Source organism: Dipodomys spectabilis, unplaced genomic scaffold (genome assembly GCF_019054845.1).
Source record: "Dipodomys spectabilis isolate Male_0828 unplaced genomic scaffold, ASM1905484v1 ptg000674l, whole genome shotgun sequence".
Lineage (NCBI taxonomy): Eukaryota > Metazoa > Chordata > Mammalia > Rodentia > Heteromyidae > Dipodomys > Dipodomys spectabilis.
The window spans coordinates 265,108-281,519 of NW_024871351.1; the positions used below are offsets into that span (position 1 = coordinate 265,108).

The 16,412-nt window shown below is 41.9% G+C and overlaps 1 pseudogene; it reads right to left on the reverse strand.

The window, feature by feature from the left end:
* Window positions 1–13,314: 13,314 nt before the first annotated feature.
* On the reverse strand, window positions 13,315–14,913 carry LOC122101706 (annotated as a pseudogene).
* Window positions 14,914–16,412: the final 1,499 nt, after the last annotated feature.

The window sequence follows — 16,412 nt, forward strand, 5'->3', positions numbered from 1 at the left end:
ATAGATTTGTACATATCAGGCAGGCTGTACCCCATCACATATGAGTGCAAGAATAATAGGGTTTAGCTTATTACATAGTAGCTCATCAGGACAGAGGAAATATTCCTCAACTTGGTTGAGCCAATCTTTATTGTTTGTTCCATACTGTGCCTCTCCTTTGGGTCTGCAGTTTTCAGTTTCAAGATAATATTTTGTTCTTTTGGAGACAAGTGAATGGAGAAATGTATGTGACCTCCAAGACAATTACCTCTATCTGGCTAAAATTCATATATTCAAATGGGAAATGTGCCATCCCCATAGAATACAAATGAGGACTGCCAAACACCAGATGTCTACATTGCAACCATTGTAATTTCCATGCAGGAATATTTTATAGGGACAAAATTAAGGTACCAAATATGTCCTTCAGCAACTACCCTTGGGAAATCCTCATGCTCATGCTAAAGTCATTGACCTTCACATTGCCTTTGTCATCCAAAACGATGTTATTGGGTTTAATGTCTCAGTGTTCATTTATATATTCATTAAAGTAATGCACAGTACTCACATTCTGAACAATCTCGTGACTTCATTCTTGAATAGGTGTTATGATTTTCACATATATGTCAGGAGGTCTCTAGATGGTCAGTTCCACTGCCAGGTATTGATGCTCATCCTTTTCCCTCACCTGGTATGACCTAATCATGTGTGAGTGATGGAAAAACGTAATAATATCCATCTAATTTTTTTATTTTTTTGTGGGTCTTAGGGCTTGAAGTCTGGGCCTAGGCACTGTGGCTGATCTCCTCAGCTTAAGTCTAGTGCTCTACCACTTGAGCAACAGCACCACTTCCAGCTTTTTCTGTTCTTGTGGATGCGAGGCAAACATCTACCACTGATCCACAATCCTGGCCTGTCCATCTCATATTTGATCTGACAATTGTTGAACTCTCCTTTTAGGATTATTTTCATTACCACCTTAGTGTCTATGAGGTGGTGCTAGGCCAACTTTACATACCCATAGCTACCATAGTCAATGATCTCCTCCTTCACACTGTATTGTTCAGGGAAAATCTCCTGTTGTAGCCAATAATCTCCTTCATACTGTCTTGTTCAGTGAAAATCTCCTTTTCCTAAGAGCTTGAGGATAATTCACTGTGTTCCCCCATCTTTTGCTAGGATGGCAAGAAGTAAATCTACCTAAATTTAGCTAAGCAAATAACAACCCCAGAGCAATAACCAAAAGGAAATACTCAAACCCAAACAAAACATAGCCCCCCTCCAAATAAAAAAAAATACCACACACTCAATGTAGAACTGAGTCCAGCAGGTCACCAGGAAATCTCAGCACTTTAATGGACTGCAGAGACCACCTACAATGGCTGCAATGGACCAATCACAGGTTGGCATGAACCCACTGGCTCTTTTAGTCTTGAGCCTGTAGGACTGTTGCCAAGGTTTCTACAGGTATGCGAGGCGCACAGAATGATGCCATTGCTACAGCCATGGCAGTGTTGCAGGAAATACAAGGGCATCAGCCAATGACTTCTGTCCTTAGTGGCTGCCAGGTCCTAGTGTTTGATCCCAAAATTTTGTCCTTCAGTACTATCCATGTCCTCATGTGTGATCCTGTTAGAACGCTGGCCATGTGCAGGAGCCAAACATACAGCAGTGGCTTCCATTCAACATATGTGCAGGTCTTGGAACTTGCTCCAACAATTTAAAAACAAAGTGAATTCTTATGTATTTTTAGGTGCAGAGGGTACATGACAAAGGGTCCAATTGGAAATTTTCACTAAAGTGGATCCAGATTTTTTTTTTAACTTGACAATAAAGAGAAAATTCAAAGAATTAGTTAAGGCATATGAGGTGTCCGTATTTGTTGAATTATAACCCCCTTACACAGCTGCTTAAAATAACATTAAAGTCTTTATTTGTTATGGACTTTATGTATTGTTGGAAACATACAATAGATCATTTTTGGTCTTTAAAAATCGTAATATCAGAGCCGGCCACTGGTGGCTCACGTCTGCAATCCTAGCTACTCAGGAGGCTGATACCTGAAGATCACGGTTCAAAGCCAGAATATGCAGGAAAGTCCGTGAGACTCTTTTCTCCAATAACCCACCAAAAAACCGGAAGTGGCACTGTGGATCAAGTGGTAGAGTGTTTGCCTTGAGCTGAAGAGCTGAAGGATAGCTCCTAAGCCCAGAGTTCAAGCCCCATGACCAACAAAAAAATAAATAAAAAGTTATAATATCAGTATGCACTTTGGTGTTTTCTTAATGGAATCCAAGATTAGCCCTATAGCTCTTGAGAGGAACTAAAACAATAACACACGTTTGAATAATAACATATAACAATAACATGCATTTGAAAGAAGGCAGGAAGGATCAGCCTACTGCAAAGTGACTATTGCCAGAATGAATCCCCTATAGAAATACTTTTTTTCCTTTTCAATATTTACTAATAAAATCCATCCTTGTATTAATGGCAATACATTACTACTTTAATATAAATTAAGCGCGTTCTCTATTCAACTCAGTAAATTTTGACAACTATTTAATTATGTAATCCTGAGTCCCTTATAAAGTCAATAAGTTGGCACTTTTGTCATTTACCTTAAAATGCAATGTAACTAAGACCAAGAAAGTTTTATAGTTAGGTGGGTCATGAAAGCAGCTGTTTTCTCACTTAAAAATTAAATCCAGTAGGATACTTCATGGAATCCAAAATCTGAACAGCTGCTCTAACTTTTGGATTTTAAAGACTTCATCAATTTACTCGATATTCAAGGTCTTTTTCTTTAAATCTAGAATGATTGATGTTAAAAGAATAGTGATATCACTTCAGAATCATCTGATACTGTAGCAAAATGCCTTATGCCATACAGCTCCATGAAACGGGTTATTAACATCTATAAGAGTGAGAGAAAAGAGAGCATCATCCTTTCCAAAGACAGTTTCTTAACAGAGAGTTTACATCTGCATTCTTGAAATCCATAAGGCAGTGTGCTGATATGCTCAAAGTGAAGAACAAAGGTTGGAGTAGGGAACTTATGTAATAGAACCCCTGCCTAGAATATTGGAGGTCATCAGCTTGAACTCTCCTACGGCCAAATCCATCAGTATTCCTTTAGAGAAAGAGTTATAGCTGTGTATTTCAATTTCATTGTGATGTTATAAAAAATTCCTTAAGCCGTAAGAAAGCCCGCGTTTGACCACAGGTGTGCATTGTAGGAAAAAAGATAAATCAATAAAAGCAAATTCAAATATTCTGAGACACTTACAAAAGTTCTGGACATCATTTTCTCTTGGGCTGCTGCTGTGCAGGCCCAATATTTGATCTGAAGTGAAACTTGGAATTACAAAACTTAAAACCCAAAGTCTAGTAACCTCTAAATGGCCTGTGTAACTCCTTAGTTCTCATACCTGACACTGTGACTTAGTGGGAAAGGCAGAGAGCAGATTTCCAGCTATTGCAGACTTCTTCCATAGTGAACAATGAGCTACCAACTTCAGTAATGTGGTTCCAGCACAGACTTGGTTCAGGTCTTTGAACCTGAGTGTAGAAGTTTGACTCTCCATAGTGTGAATTGGAAATTTGGCCTCTTAGTAAGATAGGTTTGGAGGACCTTGGGTAACTGTGGGCTAGTCTATTTTTAATAGCTTCTCCTTTGTGCACATTTGGTTTAAATGCAGAGATACATAACTAACTAGTAGGAGTGGTCAACCTAGGGTAGAGCAAGAGAGCCACAGGAGAGGGACAGAGATCAAACTCATGCCGTCTGCCATTTTATGCTGCTTGAATTGACATGTTCTGCATGAATTTTAGTAATTCAAGAATAAAAACTATGGGTTGGGAAGGTGGCTCAGTGGTAGAGTGCCTGCCTTGCATGCATGAGGCCCTGGGTTCCATTCCTCAGCACCATATAAGCAGAAAAGTGCCCGAAAGTGGCTCTGTGGCTCAAGTGGTAGAGCTCTAGCTTTGAGGTGAAGAGCTGAGGGACATCGTCCAGGCCCGGAGTTCAAGCCCACGATTTCCCCCTCCAAAAAAAGAATAAAAATTAACATTACATATAGATTTTTTAATTGCCTCTTTGCTTCTGACAAAAATTAAAAGTAAAAATGAATTTAAATGGAAAGGCAGTATGGTAAGAGCAGGGAAAAGTAATGGAGAAATGATTGTGGACAGTTCCTGAAGTCCAATCAGGAGGCTTTATTTACCAACAATGGGAAATAAAATGAAACTATGTAACAAGAGAGGGCCTGCCTGCCTTTTCTCAGCAACAATGCAGCCCTGTCTGCTTTCCTTAGCAACAGCCCTGCCTGTCTTTCCTCATTTATGCCAGAGCCAAAGGGCTCAGTATACCATGACTAAGGGAGGATGTTAGAGCTGTCTTTGTAAGATGAAAAAGAACAAGCCCTGGATCCCTGGATATGTCTGGAAACCTAGAAAGCCTCTGTAGCCTTAAACTTTTAGGCCTTTAGATACCAGTCTTCCACAGAAATTAAACATTTAGAGAGAAAGCCAAGATGTGCTCTGAAGTATGTAGACTCCCTTACTCAAAGAACATAAAGACCTCCCAATGACACAATCCTCCCTGCAAACAACAGCCCTTCCTAGTGAGCCTCAGGGATTAGAAGGCACATTAATCTTTTCTACCTTCCAGAAACCAACCCACACCCTGAGGGCACCATGACAGCAGGAAGGGAGGGCTCATCCCTGTCACAAACCAAGGATGAAGCTCAGAGGAACACACATAATCTCATAATGTACTCAGACCTCCTAAAATTCCAACACCTTCCAGAAGGTGTTGGATCAAAAAGATCAAGCTGTCATGCCCAGCTCTAAAGCCCAAACTTCCCACCCAGTGTGAGCCCAATTGAGTGACATACAAGCCAAGTAAAACTCTCTGATAAATTTCCTAAAACCATTAGACTCCATGCTAGCATGATGTTACTTGTCTTCTGGTGACAAAGCCTCGGGATCTTTCAAGAGAGAAGCTGTCATGACCTTAACTCCACCTGCCATGGGCAGTTCAGCAAGCTTTACTCTTTTGCTCCCTCAGCGACTGGTTTAATTTTGGGATAATCTCAACAACACAGTCTCCTAATACCACTGTCCCCAAGGGGAGACCCTCCATCCAACCAAACAGTCAAACAAACTGGAGGTGTTCTCTTTGGGCAGGACAGACCAGCCTATTTCCAGGGGCTCCCCTTCCCCCTAGATGCCTTGGAAGGGGCATCTGCTCCCTCCAGCAGCAGACCTGCCATTCCTCCCAGACCTGCACTGACCACAGCAGCTTCTAGACAGCTGGACACTGCATGTCCAAGTTAGGAGAGGTGCTGTCTCCAAGTTCTATGATTCAGGAGATGCTAGGCAGTTTTTTGTGCTGCCAGGTGTGCCAGGTTGAGGACTCTGCAAAGCCAACCAGCAAGGTTTCACCTACCAGCCTGCCCAGTGTGCAGCTGGCCAAGATTGGTGTCTGCTTGGGTTCATGTATCCCTAGATCTGCAGAGTTAGGGAACCTTCAGATTCCCCCTGCCAGAGCCAGTGTTGAATTGCCCACAAAGAGCGCCAACTGCTCCTGGTCCATCTACTGCTGTCTTTAGCAGTTTCCCCCACTAGCATGGGACTCTCTGGTGCAACCAGTCTTAGTGGGATATGTCTGGGTAGCAAGCACGCATCACTTTTCATTTGTAAGCCAGCAGACTACTAATACAGTCTCATCATCTGCCCGTGCCAACCTGGACAGCCCTGCCCCTCCCAGCTTCATTGCCCATCCTGTGTTTAGGGGCCCCCTGAGCTCAGGTTCTGCTCCCGAACCTGCCTATATATTCTGAAAAGAGCCCAGAGAAATACTTGACCTTTTTTGTGCCCCAGAAGTCAGGCCACAGTGAGGCTTATTCAACCCCTGCCTTGCTCCAAGCATATCCTCCAACAGAAGAACACCCCCAGGTTCCACTGCAGACTTCTGATAGGTAAAACAAGAGGCTGTCCTTGTGCTGTCCACAGTCACTAGCCAACAGTCCTGTCAAAGGGGCATCTGCTAAGGCCTCCCAAGTGGATACAGGGGCTCTGACATCAAGACGGGGGCAGGCAACATCCATGCAGGTTGACTTTGGAGCAGCTCCACTTCCAGGTACAGACCTCGTGGCCTTTGAATCAGATCATGACATTGCAAAAGATCACAGCACACACACTAGAAGAACCCAATAAGCAATGACCCTGTGCTCAAAAACCTGACAGAGGTGGGAAATCAGAGAGAGAAAGAGAGAGAGAGAGAGAGAAAGAGAGAGTCTAGCTGTGCTTTGATGCTGTTTCAATATCCTTGCCAAGAAAAGCATACTTTTATGTAGAAATAAAGAGGAAAACTTTGAACTCTAATATAGATCAATTAAACTTCCTACCATAAACAATCACAAAAGTGGAAACTGTGTGATAATAAATGTATGTATATAAATGTATATGTAATATAAATATGTAGGTATGTATATGTATATTAAAATATACAATTTGAATATATATGTATAATGTATATATGTTTAAAGTACAGAGGGAAAAAAGTAATACATAGTATTTGAAGGAATAATAACCAATACCTTCCCAATTTTGATTGAATGCATGAACCCTTCTATGCAGGAATCTAGCAGCTCAAAAAGTCAATTAACATAATTACCCAGGTCCACACTAAGACACATTTTAATTAAATAAAGACAGAAAACTTCCCAAAGCACAGAGACAACTCATCACACCCAAGTAACCTTCAATGATATTATGAAAAATTTCTCATGAGAAAATAGGTTAACTATTGGATAGCAAGGGCAACAAATTTAAAGTGCTAAAAGGACATATCGAAAACCCACCTTTCTAACAAATATACTTCTTCCAAATGTAAGAGATGAGCTAAGTACCTACCGATGGTTAAGGCCTATAATCCTAACTACTCAGGAAGGTGAATTGTGAGGATTGTGGCTCAAATCCAGCCTGGAACTTGTCTCTCAGGAGGAAGTTGTAGGACACAGGTGTCCTTGAGAAGGAGGGAGGCCTTGTGCAGGGCCATTGCTGGAACAAGACATAGGATAAGGTGGCCATCAAGAATGGAGGCTATTAGCTAGTGTCACCACTGAAGCAATTTATAATATCCAGTAGTCCTCTAGAAAATCAGAGGATTTTGACCACTGTCCTAGTGGTTTCAGAAATGCCATGATAAAGATCAGAGCAACTTCAAACCCACCTGGATTCCTTAGTAACAGTCTTTGAGGCCTAAGAGGTAGAGTGTCAATTTTGGCAGGCTGTGATTGGTCCACTATTTCTTGGACCTCACTGGCCCAGACTCTGATTGGTCCATTTCCTCCATGATATCACTATGCCTGGTTGTGATTGCTCCAAGGTGTGAGGCCATGCAGGATATATAGGAAGCCACCATGTTCCAACCTATGTCAGTTAACAGATCTGGGAGATCTTGCTTGAGGACCCGCTGGACTGACTCAAAGCTGATTGTTTTGCTTGTGGGGACTGGTTGTTGTTTGGATTTTGGTATTTCTTTTTACTGTTTCTGGGTTTTCCAATATTTTATTTAGTTTATTTTAGGTAGGGTTGCTACCTGCCATAATAGCAGAAGGATGGAAGAACACAAAGAATCAAGCTCAAGCTCCTTGAAGGAAGAGATCACCGAACAATACTAGATGAAAGAGCTCATCCACAAAGGTACCTATGGACAAGTGAAGCTGGCACAACCCCAACTCACAGACAAGGATGTGGCATTTAAAATACTCTAGAAGTGAGAGTCCTCATCATTGGATAAAGAATGAAGTGAACATTTTTAAGACGGTACGGCACAAACACATCATTAGGTTGTACTAAGTGATGGAAAAGGAAGAGTATGTATGTCTCATCATGGAACTGGCCATTAGGGGATACCTCTTGGGGTGGATCTGAAAATCCTGCCATCGATATGAGGATTAAACCAGGAGGCTCATCATACAAATTGTAAGTGTTGTTCACCACCTATACCAAAACAGAATCACACACGACCTTAAGTCCAACAACATCCTATTGGACACCAAAGGCAATATCAAGGTCAGTGGTTTGAGTCTGAGCATCTGGCTCACCCCGGGGCAATTCCTAACAAATGTATGTGGTGCTGTGCTATTCTATCCCCCTGAAATATTCCTCGAAGGAAGAAATGATGCCAGGTGCAAGGGAGACTGAGATCTGAGGATCAGGGTTCAAAGCCAGCCCAGGTTGGCTCTACCATCTGAGCAGATTCATACTGATACCAAAGACTAATTTGAGGAGGAGATGGCAGAGGACAGAGTTGGCTAGCAAAATAGCTACCACTCTTCTCAGAACAAGCTGCTGAATTTGGGCCTAGGAACAGAGCAGTTCCAGCCAAGAGTGGAGAGCCCTAAGAGATATCAAAGATAACCTCACTTGAAAGCCAGGAGGCTGTGATTGGGATGGGAGAGATTTTTAGGGTGCCTACTAAAAAAAGATTTGTAAGTGGGACCCAAGAATGGAGATCAAAATATAGTTTGCCCAGCAACGCCCTCAGTCTATCCCAGAAGACAGGTGGACCAACTGTCTTAGGATGGATTCCAGACAAGGGGCACCTTGTACTGCACTGATAAACTGACATTGTAGTTATTAAAGCATATAATTTTTGTGCATTATATCAGTTCCTTGCACATGCAAAACGATTTGAATTATATTTAAACTACACCTTAGTCTTTAAAAATGTAGTTTGATTATTTTATTCTATGTTATTCAAGATGAGTCTCATTATGTAGCCAAGACTGTTCTTAACTTCATAATTCTACTGCCTAGGTACAGATGTGTACCTCCATGTCATCCATCATACTATAATATGCACCTTTTCTTAAGTGTTAATATTTTATTTATCCCTTGGCAGTACTGGGGTTTTGATTCAGAGGCTGCTTGGTAAGCAAGTACTCTACTCCTGCCCCAGTCCTTGCTCTTCATTTTACTTTAGATGAGCTCTTATTGTGTTATTTCGCTTGGGTCTTTATCAGACTGTGATTGTAATGTATTTTTCTGCTGGGAAGCTGACATCTAACTCAGATAGTTCAAACCCTTTTTGTCTTTTTATAGTTTTAGTAAATATATTTTTTTCATAATAAAGATGGTACACAGAGTCATTACAATTATATGTCATTTTAAAATTCAAAACCTTATTTTAAAAGAGTTAACATGCATATAATCACTAAAATTTATCTCTAGAAAAAATTACTACCAGAATAAATGTTTTTGGAGGCTGGGTCAGTGGCATTTGGTATTGTTCTCACTTCAGCTCTAGACAATGCTACATAGTTCAAGACCTGCATGGCCTAAATAAAACCAAGTAAAAAGTAAAAAAAAAAAATGATCCTTTAGGGCACAGCTGTGGAAGATTTGAAATACTTTTGTACATTTTACTGACCATTTGTACATTTCTGTGGTGATGAAAGTGATATAGCAATTATGTTAGAATTTGACACATTCTTCTAACATAGCATAGCATTACCACATGACCCAGCAATTCCGTTGCTCATTGTATACCCAAAAGAACTGCAAACAAAAACCAATAGCTCACATGCCAACGATAACATCAGCAATGTTTACAATAGTCAGGAGTTGTAAACACCTGGAGTGTCTATCAGATGAATAGGTTTATAAAACATGAGGTATGCATAAATGATGACTCATCCACAAAAGGCTGCAATTAATATATATCTGTCATCGATGGACACAAAAATAATCTATTATGTGAAATATATTGACTAAACCATTTCATAAGAGAAAAATGGAAGATTAAAAGTTTCTGGGGCAGGTCATTGGGGGTGATTAATACTCAATGATTGTGTGGATTCCATCATTATTGAAAAGAAAATTCACGAACAGAAGTAATGGTTACAAAGTAGTGTGGATATAATTAATATCACTGAATTGTATTCCTTCCTAGCAATCATAAGGCCCTGTTTTCAACCCCCTGCACATCCAAAAAAAGAAATGCTAAATCTTCCTTCTGTTACCTGCCTTGAGTGGTCGGTGCTCTTCTACTGTTATGATTGTATTCCTCAGAGGATCTCTGGTGGATCTCTGATGTTTATTCATTCTTTTACATATGACCCATCATTTGAATATTGAGGTTGAGTTTTAAAGGATTTGTGAATTAAAATGAGGGCAGTGGCTGTAGTTTAACTCGAGGCTAAAGAAGGAAGATCCCTATTCAGACAAGGCTGCATAGAAAGGTCATTTCCAAATCACCATACTAGTGCTGAAACTGGAGGGACAATTGCTTGTAAGCATTTACAAGTGAGAGAAAAGTAAGAGATAAGTTTCTGATAACATTAGATTTTGGTCATGTCAGTTTAGATTTAATATTTGCATGAATTTTAAAAATTTTTCCTTTCCCCTTACTTTCAGTATATTATTTTGAAATTTTGTAGTGTGTTCTTGTTTGCTGCATTTAAAAGAAACATAGTTTTCCTTTGCATCATATTAACATTTTTTGTATTACATTGTGTTATTTATTTTTGAAAGTTTTTATGGTTTTTTTTTTCTCAATCTAGAGACTGGCCACTGCCTCAGAGATTTTGCTCAGTTCTGCCAACTGAGTCACAGCGCAACTTCCAGCTTCTTTCTTTTTGAAAAGTCTCAGGCAAAGCCCAGCACAACTAAGGAAGTTGAAATCTGATGCTCTTGGTTTGAAGCCAGTCTGAGCAGCAAAGTCTGAGGTTCTTTTATTTTCCATTGGTTGTGGGGCCTGAACTCTAGGCCTAGGCGTTGTCCCTCAGCATTCCAGCTTAAGGTTAGCGCTCTATCAATTGAGCTGCAACACCATTTCCGGCTTTTTTTGTATATGTGGTTCTGAGGAAACAAATCCACATCTCATGCATGCAAGGCAAGCACTCAACCACTGAGCCAACTTCCCAGCCGGAGTCTGAGATTCTTATCTCCAATTAATCACCAAAATGCTGGAGTGGTAGGACTCTAGCCTTGAGTAAAACAGGGCAAGTTCAATTCCTCGTACTGGTAATTACATGCACAAGTCTCATGGACATTTGGTAGGTCTAGCTTTGAACTGCAGCCCTTAGATTTCAGCCTCCTGGGTAGCTAGGATTTACAGGCATAAGCAACCAGCCTCTGTCTTATTTTAATATTTTTAACCAGCTCTTCCTTTCAACCTCAATGCTTTTTTATTGCGGTCAGTAGACCTAATCTTTGGGCCTCATTGCTGTTTCTTACCTATTTTTATGGAGGGTAGGGTTTGAACTCTTGGCCTGAGTGCTGTCTTTGAGCTCTTCAGCTTAAGGTGAATGCTCAAGTTCTTCACCCACAGTGTCACTTAAGGTTTTCTGGTGGTTAATTGGACATAAGAGTCTCATGAACTTTCCTTCCCAGGAAGGCTTTGAACCGTGATCTTCATACCTCAGCCTCCTGAGTAGCTAGGATTACAAGACAGAACCACAAGTGTCCTTGTGTTTCTTAGCTTTTTGGCTCAAGGATGATATTTTACAACTTCCACAGCTCAGCTTTTAGCTTTTTTTCTGGCTTATGGACATAAGATTCTAATGTACTTTTCTGTGTAGTCTGGCTACAAACTGATCCTCAGATTTCAGATTCCTGAGGTACTCCAATTATACACATGAACCATAAAACCATTGCTCATTTTAAAATGTTAATATGTTCTTTTTTCCACTTAAAATTTTTTTTGCATTTTTTAAAAATTTTTATTGTATATGTGCTAGTCATGGGGCTACAAATCAGAGATTGGATACAATGCCAGAGCTTTACCTTCAAGACTAGTGGCTTACCAAATGAGCCAAAGGAAAGCTTGTAGATATACTTGTTTTGTCTTGGTGCTTGAACTAAGGCCTTAGGTGCTGTCCTAAAAAGTGATTACCCAGTTTGCCATTTAAGTCACAGCTCAACTCCATTTTTTTTTAATTCTTGGTAGTTAATAGGAGATGAGCCTTATGCGAAGCCCCGAATGAATCAGTTGCCTGAAATCTGAGGATCATGGTTCAAAGCCACCCAGGGCAGAAAAGTCCATGAGACTTTTAGCTCCAATTAATCAATGAAAAGTTGGGAGTGGTGGAGCTCTATCTTTGAACAAAACATTCTCAAGCCATAGGATAGCACACAGATGCACACAGAGAGAAAGCCTTATGGACTTTCTTGTATGGGCTAACTTTGACGCATGCTCCTCAGATCTCATCCTCTATTCATCCTCTCTCCATTTAAAATTTTATTGATCCTGCGGCTTCACCTCTGACTCTGGGACCTATATCTTAGCTTTCACAATCAATGCTGGTGTTTTTAACACCTCTGCCACAGCTCAAGGTTTTGTGCTGTGTAACTGGAGATAAGAGTCTCAAGCAGGTTCCTCCCCTGGCTGACTTGACACTGCAATCCTCAGATGTCAGCCTCTTGTGTAGTAAGGATTACACACATGACCAGCAACATTTGGGTCATTTTAAAACTTTAATATGTGCTTGCTTCCACCTCCTTTTATTTTTATTATTTTTTTTCATTTTTGCTTGGCCTGGGAGTAGAAATTGAATTTCAGATGCTCTCTCAGTGCATACATGGGACTAACCATAACGTTTGGCTTTTGTGGGAAACTTAATTGGAGAGAAGAGCTATGCCAGATTCAGGAGGCTGAAAATTGAAGAAAGTCCTTAATGCTCTCTTCTCTATTTAACCACTAAAGGCTAACTTGGACTTCCTATCACTGTACAATCACTCACGACTGACCTGGTCATCTACAGACACTTTCTTGTAAATGTCATCCTTTGAAAACATGTACAATTCTATTTGTTCCTCATCTTAAGATCTAAACCTACATAGCGCTGATCTCAACTAGTCATGGAATACCAAATACGATAGGAAGACAAACCTGAGAGAGAGACATGCAATACAAAAGCAGAGCTTGCTCAGTTCCTCAGCACTCAAAGAGGGGAGGATGTGGAAGGGGGGGAGAACTTCATGAGCCTTTCTACTCTTTATTTTAGCAGTGGGTTTGTGGGAAATGTGTGGTTTTATTTCAACATGAAAATATCTCAATGCATGGCGATCTTGCCTGATGGGTTTATATTTTCTGCATAAATGTTATGGAAACTCATACATAACTCTCTTTTCATCCTGCAGTAAAGGTCAAAGCAGCAGCAAACGGAGATGAAAACAGATGATTGCCAGAGTCACAACTTAAGAAGATTTCAGAGGATGGGGATTTTCCCTTGACTCCTTTTCCACTTTCTTCTGATAGCTCGTAACTGTAGGGGTGATGTTGACAGTTGTTCGTAGGAATTTTTGTTTTTCTCCAGATTCAAGTCTTATCTCTGCTTAGTTTGCTTCTCTATGCAGTATTTGACTTGCTCAGCTCCTGCCTGATTGCATCAACGAACTCCTCTTTCAGCTTGGTTAGTTCTTTTCTCATCTCATCTAAAATATCCTGTTTCAGTGTGTCACAGTCAAGGCTTTCTGTCTGGACCCGGTCAGCACTGGGCTGGGACAAGGGTGTGGACTTATAATGGCTCATAGGACCTGTTGTCAAAAACAATCTGATTTTTCCTTGGAGAATCTCATCTGGAGATGACGGGTGACTTGCTGCCATTCATTGTATGTGTTCTTTCCCAAGGTTTCCTGGTTGGTTCAGGTGTACTTGTTGATGAGACCTTAGAAGTTACAGGTTCTGATTCTTCATTTTTTGCTTCTATTGTTGATCCCTTTTCGGCCATTCTCCTCCTTCTGGCCATCAGGAGACTCATTTCCTCCATTAAGCTGCTACCTGCCAAGGGAACGGGTCCATTCCCACCACCCATGTCTGTTTTAGCTGACACGGAGTTCACATCTGTGAACACCGTGCAAAGAGGCATCTTCCACCCGTGACAATTTCCTAAGCTTGGCTCCAGCAATCACAGCTGCAAGTCCAGTTAAAGGACGATTGTCTTCTGAAAAGGATCCTTAAAAAAAATCCGGATGCAGGAAGGGAGGGGCAGGAGGTGGTACAGGAGAGGGGCTTGATTAGGAAGAGGGCGTGGGGGAGGAGGGCCAGAGGATAGCAGTGGGGCTGAAGGAGGAGGTTCTGGGGGAGGAGAGAATACAGAGGCCTGGGCTGGACCTGGTGGGATTGTTGGAGGAGATGGAGGTGCAGGTGGTCCCAACATAACACCCTGCGGGGCTGGAGCCTCCGACAGCTGAGAGGCTTCCTGAAAGCCTGGCTCAGAAGCAGAGGGGTCTCCCAGCTCAGAGTTTACAGGGGTCTCCACAAAGGCAGAGGTGGCATTACTCGGCACTCTGCTCTCTTGATCCCATTCCACTTGCTCCAGCTGCTCCATCTGCTCCCGCTCCAGCTGCTCCACCTCTCTCTTTCTAACCTCTCTCCAGCCTCTCTCTCTCTAACTTTCTCTCTCTGGTCTTTCCCTCTCCATTCTTTCTCTCTCCAGCCTGTCCCTCTCCAGCTCCTTCTGACGTTTCTGTTCTTGCAGTTGTCTTCTTTGGATGTCCAACTCTTCTTGGGATGGGCCATTTTGAACTTGATCAGGCAGTTGTGAATTTTATCTAGGCAATTTTGGTCCTGCCTCCTGTGAATTCAGCACTTCTAAGGCATGCATCATTGCACTTGCGAAGACATTAGCATCCTCTTTGCTGCCATAGTTAAGACTGTACACCTGCCTGGCATCTCGCCACTGGTGGAAGGTCTGTGTTGCTTGATTATACTTTAATCCTTTGGGGATGGCACAGCTGATCACCAACTGATGATCCTGGATCTTCCTGCCCAGCACTCTGAATGTGTTGTTGCCTGTATGGTGATAGATATGAACTCTGCTGAACCCAGTTGAACCACAGCTGGCACCCACTTTTATTGGCATCATCACAAACCAATGCAGTAGCTCTTCCCTGACAGATACTCTGTTCACTCATTGAGCCGGCGGGCCTGATGGATGCGGCACTGGAGTGCGCTCCTCTGGGAAGGCAGGGTTGGCTCATTCAGTGCTTCTCTGCTACACTGGCGGCCAGCTACTCCATCACCTGCTGTCGCGCCGGCCAGGCCTGGGTTGCAGGGTAGGTGGGCCGCTTTGGCTGCCTGCTGCTGCCGCTGCTCCTGCACAGGCCCCTGGGGACCGCGAGGACCAAGAGGACTGCAGCTGTCCCAGCCATGGGAGGAGAGTGGGGCGTGCCACGAGGCGCTGGTGCGGGATGTGTGGAACACTCAGGCTCTGCCCTCGCCCTCGCCCTCCCCTACCGCTGTCGCCCTCCCCCTTTCTTCCCCTGTATAAGTAAACTTTTATATCTTACAAAAATAACTTTTAGCTGGGGACTGGTGGCTCATGCCTGTAATCCTACTCAAGAGGCTGACATCGAGGATCACAGTTTGAAGCCAACATAGGTAGAAAAGTGGGTGAAATTCTTATCTCCACTACACTACCAAATATACTAGAAGTGTGGCTATGACTCAAGTAGTAAAGTGCTAGGCTTCATCAAATGATCTCAGAGCCCAGGCCACGAGTTCAAGCCCCTGGACTGGTACAAAAAGAAAAGTTTCATTAGTTTACATTATACTAGGATTATGGTGTGAGACACCAGTACTGAGATTAAGAAACAACTTTTGTAGTAGCTGCCACTTTTGATCTTTTCCCTAGGAGTTTTTATGATTGTTTTTATCCATGCCTTATATTTACATTCCACTAATGGAATTATTTTTTTGGTTGGAGGCACATTTCAATAATTCAATAACATATCAAAAACACATTTTTCGTTAGTTTAAATAGAGAAGGGAAACATATGATGAGTCTGAGCCCAGCAAAGAATGAATGATGGTTTGATTGCAGATATGTGGAATGTAGTCCAGGATGTGGGAACCTACCAATTTGGGTGCTTCAGTTATCAGGTCTTCCTGAAGCTTCACAATAAATTTCTATGATGTCATAGCTACCTTTGCTATCACAACCGATAGGTGTCAGGCACTGATCTCACCCTTAGGTGGACTTAGATACACAAGGAGAAAAACATAATATTTAGAAGAAATGATGATTTACCATAAGACCACAGCTTGATGAGCTTTCCTGGTTGAACTTTGAGATTTCATGAGCAGAACAGGCTCATCTCCACACAAGACTACTAAGCACTGAGGACCAGGCACTATTGTAGGCAACTAGAGAGAAAGATGTGAATACAGATGTGAATGGCCTGCCTCCATGCACATGTCATGCTGTTGGAGAAAACCATAAATCAAAAAGTTAATGTCAATAAATCAGAAGGATGGTCATGTGGGGAGACAGCTTCACTTTGAGGATTGGAGGAAAAGACATGATATAATAGTAGGAGGCATCATCCATGCAATTATTTCTTTTCCAGGCTGGCTCCAATCTCAATCACAGATCGCATCCTCCTGAGTTGCACACTATAGGTGTCAGGCACCT